Raw genomic sequence first — 5,152 nt, 5'->3', positions numbered from 1 at the left:
CAGTGTCAATACATTGTGTCACTGTGTCAAAACGAGACAGGATGCCTCATCTACCCATCACTACACACAAGGTATGGGGAAAAAACTAAAATATCAAACCTACAAAACAACAGGGATAAAAAAAACAAAGACTAGTCTTATTTCGACAAGGCGCGACAGGCAGGACAACTAACAGGGACACTGAACCCAAGAGAACTGAAAGCATACAAAGAACTAAATACAAACAAAGTAACGAGACAACAAGGACACCTGGACAAGACACAAAGGGTTGGAGGGAGCTGATTGGTTCACGCAAGGGAATGGGGCGACAAGCACAGCTGGACACTATCAGGTTTAACAAGAGACACACACCAAACACAAGGAAAAACATGAAACTAAAAACTTAACCAAAAACAACATGACATATGAACCTGTAATTAATTGGCATTCTGCGACCACCACATATTACAATCCTTTGTAACCGAAGCACTCACTTGTGTTCAGAAAGCCACAAGTACTCCGAATTGGGGTACTTCTGGACCACACTAAGTCAAACTTTTTCAATGCGATTTCTTGACTTCAACAGAGCACAATATGCCAGTTTGTCTCCAAACGTAATCAAACCTAACCACTTTCTCTTGTTCTGAATCCAGTATGTGATTCATGTTGGGTAGTTCTGGTCATTTTGCGTACTACTGTTAGAAGTTTTTAAATTCAATTATAATAATAGGCGTTCTAGTGTTTAAGTGGTGATGACTGCCATTATCAAAACTTGTACACCTCAGGAAGCCGCCTGTTTGGCGAGGCAATAATGATCTCACAAATTGCCAGTGCTCAAGAAAATGAGAGATGACAACTGAGTCTGTTTCATTGACCCAAATGAAACACTGGCTTGAACTTGACAATAGCAAGTGCGGCTTATTAGGGCAATCAGACAGATATAAATTTGCACTGTGTTACCTCTGTTCTTGTGCTCGCATTAATCCCCGTGTTGTTGTGTGCTTCCTCAAGCCTTCTGCCTGTCCGGCCAAGCCCCGTATCACCACCTCCTGCCCTTGAAGACCGGACCGCGTCCACCACTCTTTACACTTTGCGCCCGAGATCTCCCCCTCGATCTCCATTCTCAACGCGCCCCGGGAGTTACCGTCCCCCCGTCCTGGAGCCCCGACGCCGGGCGGCTCCTGTCCAGGACGGGTTACCGGGGGAAGGTCGGCCGCGAATTCACATTGGGCGACGCGGTCGGAAGGCGAGTCACGGCGAGTAGCTCTCTTGGGGCATGAAGCCACTCGATGACCCTGGAGACCGCAGTAGAAGCACGCGCCCGTCCTCCGGCGGCGCTCCCGCTCGAGTGGGACCAGGCGTTCCGCTCCCAGCTGCATCGGCTCCTCGGCGGCTGCTGGCTCAGGGACCCGGAAGGCGGCTGGGTCGGGCCAGCGCTGTTCGGCCACCCTCTCGCGGCGGCGCTCTCGAAGGCGGTTGTCCAGCCGGATCGCCAGGGAGATGAGCTCCTCCAGCGACGAGGAGTCCTCTCGCACGGCCAGCTCGTCTTTGAGTACGGAGGTCAATCCCCGCCGGAAGATCGTCCGCAGGGCGCAGTCGTCGAAGCCGCTCTCCGCAGCCCTAATGCGGAAGTCAATGGAGTACTCCGCGACCGATCGGGACCCCTGGGTGCAGTCCAACAGTTAGGCACCCGCCTCTTTTCCTCTGATCGGGTGGTGGAAAACCCGCTGGAACTCCTCCAGGAAGGCGGGGAGTGACGACCGAATTTCCGGGCGAGCGATACTCACGGCCATGGCCCACGCACTAGCTTGGCCAGTCAGGAGGCTCATCATAAACGCAATCTTAGAGCTATCGTGGGCGTACGTGAGGGGTTGTTGGTCGAAAATCAACCGGCAGTGGTGGACAAAAACGCCGCAAAGGCCGGGCTCGCCGCCGTAGCGACTGGGGTGGGGCAGGCTGGGTTCTCTAATCGGCAGTCCCGGTGGGGGCGTGCCGGACGCCGCTGCGCCCGGGTCTGAGCCGGGAGCGAACGAGGGACCTAAACGGGCATCGTAAGCTTCTAGGCGTAGTGCCATACGCTTGATCGCTTCGCGCAGGGCCGAGAGCTCGTTGCCCTGTTGACCGACTAAGCGTCCTTGATTGGCCACAGCCGTTACGATCCGATCGCGGTCAGCAGAGTCCATGGTCGGATTATTCTGATAGGTTTGCTGTTCGGCCGAAGCCGACAGCGTTTGGTGGACTCTAAAAACGCTGACCAGAAAAGGAAGTTTCGACAAGATGTTTATTGTGTCCGGCAACAAGCAATTAATCCATGCAGAACCTACCGCATGAATCAGCAGGGGAGCTAAATCGAGGCAGGTATCGTAACTTACACCCGAGACGGGAACAGACAACCAAAAGCACTGGTGGGCGCAGCCACACCAGGAAAGGAAAACGAAAGTTAAACTTAAAGCGCTTGCAATGCAAGGAAAATACAAAAACGAGAATGGCTTACCGCAAAAGGGAAGGCAAAGTCCAATGAGCGAAAAAGCAAACATAAAGCGAGCCGGCAAATAGCTGAGGCTGAGAAACAAACGATCAAACAATACTCGGAACAAGAAGGGCAGAATCAGAACGTGAACCATGAACGTGAGTGTCGCAGGATAATAATCCGACGCCGGCTGTTTCTCGGCGGCGGCTTAAGTAGTCCCGTAACTAGTGGCATGATCGGAATCAGGTGCGGGGCTCGTCCGCGCGTTTCTCCCAGCTGGTACGGCGCGCGCCGGGGGGAAACGCCCACTCGCTGAAAACAGGTAAACAAAGCACGGATCGTAACAAAAACAACATAAACACACCCCTCGATGTAGCATTCCCTCATTTGAGAACAACTGAATTAATATAAAAACAGTACATGTGTAATTGATGAGACCCTGCAGAGAAAGCTTGGGTTGAAACAATAGCTTTATGTGTAAAAAAAAACAGCAACAAACAAAACACCAAACTATTTACATTGCAACAATTAAGCAATCACTGCTTTGTGAAGAACAAAGCATGTGGGAAGATCTTTGTCTTTTCTGATGCTGCTTTCACTCCACTTTCCAGGTCATTGTACAAGTCCCAGGCAAAAGCAGCCCTCCTGCAGTATGCCACATAATGTCCAAGAGAATCCTGGGTCAAGCCTCTTTGAAATCCTATGACTGCTCTCAAAGTAAACATATTCTCTTGCAGCACCAGACTGGAGGGAATTTCAAGCAGAGCAACTTCTGTCCAACTCGTACCGAGGTCGGTGTCAATCCACAAACATTCTCCCAGCTGTAGCTGTGGGAAACATTCGCCGAACACAGAGCCTTTCCTGTACTGTTGTCTTGCTTTTTAAATGTAGATGGACACTGAGATGCATTTTGGATTGGTCGGAGGCAAGTAGAGTCAGGAAGGCTCAGTCCTTCTTCAGCAGCAGTCTGAAGATGAGTCATGCCACAGGTCTGCAGGACAGCAATGTTGGTACACACAAGCGGAACTTCCCTTATTACTTGAGTGCTTAGGCTGCAGTACGGTGAGGAACATTGTTTTTTCAAGTATACACTTGGAAGATTCCTCATAGCTCTCTCAATCACTGTCGAGATGTGGCATTGTGCATCTATTTGGAGAGCACCAGAGGTTAGGTGGACAGGCTTGAATATTTCTTTCAGGAGTTCTGCCCTCTTGGAATACACGTGTTGTGTCACACCTCGTGTTGCGATGGTTTTTACCAAGTGGAGGAATGGATTGTCACAGGTCTTGCTGCTTACAGCCTTTTCAAATGAAAAGCTGTCACAATAAGAGCAAGAAAGACACTGAAACACGGCATCAAATGCACAAGTGTTGAGCACAGCGACTTTCAACTTGGAAAGTTTAACAGGCTGTTGTTGGTTTCCATTTTTCAACAATTGCACCTTGACTTTTTTACGTTCCATGGATGAATCCACATGCAGCCACTCAGGACAAGGAGAGAGATATGAACTCATATTCCTTTTTTTGGGTGGAACTACTAAGCCTCTCCAGTTCTCAACTTCGGTAATATGAAGATTGTTTGCAGCAGCATCAGATTCATCACCAAGGTCAGCATCATTTTTTACATTTTTTTCCCCCACTCTGGGTAGTAGAGACATCGTCAGGTCTTAAGACAGTCGTAGCATCACCTACATCAGCCTTTTCTCTTTTTTGTTTTGCAGCAGAAATCCGCATGTTTCCCTCAATGAAGGCAAGATGACGAGCAACAAACCGGTCGACACGAATGGGAAGGCTTTCATGCTTGAAAAGCCCATTTTTTATGTTTTTGAACTCTGCTTCAACAGCTGCAGAACTTGCAGTGATGGTGGTGCTTCGGAAGAGAGGGACCATTACTCCTGTCCAGAGTGGTAAGTAACTTCCCAGTCTCATGATGTGGGGAATAATCTCAGGGAGGAAGTGGGTGTTATCCCTGTCTCCCTCAGCCATGGCAAGTGACCTGCTCTCCTCGCATAATTCTGTCACCCACTGTCGAGCATTAGTGTGGATCTGTTGATGCGCCTCGACGGGTTCCTGTGCCTGGCATGGTGATACAGTCTTCTTGTGCAATTTGTGTTTTTAGGTATTTCTTGCACTTTTCTGATGGGAGAGGGGTTCCAGAACTGTCATTACCTTCGGACTCACTCAGTGCCACAGTAGTGAAGGCACGTAGAAGTTCTGTTGAATGTTCCACACATTGTGACTTGAGTAGTTGTGCTAATGATCTCACATAAAAATCTTTAACACGATGTCTTTTATTTTTCAGGCAGTCCCATTGGCAGATCATTTTGATGCAGTGTGCAACATCTACCCTGACAAAGCATGGCGGCAGGTTTGCATGCTGATTCCTGTTTTGAAACAATTCTGATACTGCTTAGGATCAATTACAGCATCAATAAGAGTGACTAGTAGCGAGACTGATGCCCAATCGCCAGGCTACAATGGGTTAAGCTGTCTGTTATATCCAATCAGACAAGCGTGAACTACAATGGGTTAAGCTGTCTGTTATATCCAATCAGACAAGCGTGAGCCCTTGAGTAGACACTGCTTATAATCAATTACAGTATCAAATAATATAATAGTCACAACTCATGATCAATTGCTATGACTTATTATTAACTTCAGGATCGCGGATCGTCGGCGACTTACATGGACAGCAAACACTTCA

General features: G+C 48.8%; 1 pseudogene; it reads left to right on the top strand.

Annotated features, from left to right (window-relative positions):
• The first annotated feature begins 3,151 nt into the window (after positions 1 to 3,151).
• LOC148320828 (uncharacterized) lies at positions 3,152 to 4,776 on the top strand (annotated as a pseudogene).
• The last annotated feature ends 376 nt before the right edge of the window (positions 4,777 to 5,152 follow it).

The sequence above is a fragment of the Idiotropiscis lumnitzeri genome, chromosome 16 (assembly GCF_059441095.1).
Source record: "Idiotropiscis lumnitzeri isolate Australia: NSW breed Sydney's pygmy pipehorse chromosome 16, RoL_Ilum_1.0, whole genome shotgun sequence".
Classification (NCBI taxonomy): domain Eukaryota; kingdom Metazoa; phylum Chordata; class Actinopteri; order Syngnathiformes; family Syngnathidae; genus Idiotropiscis; species Idiotropiscis lumnitzeri.
This window is presented reverse-complemented; position numbering and strand designations above follow the sequence as displayed.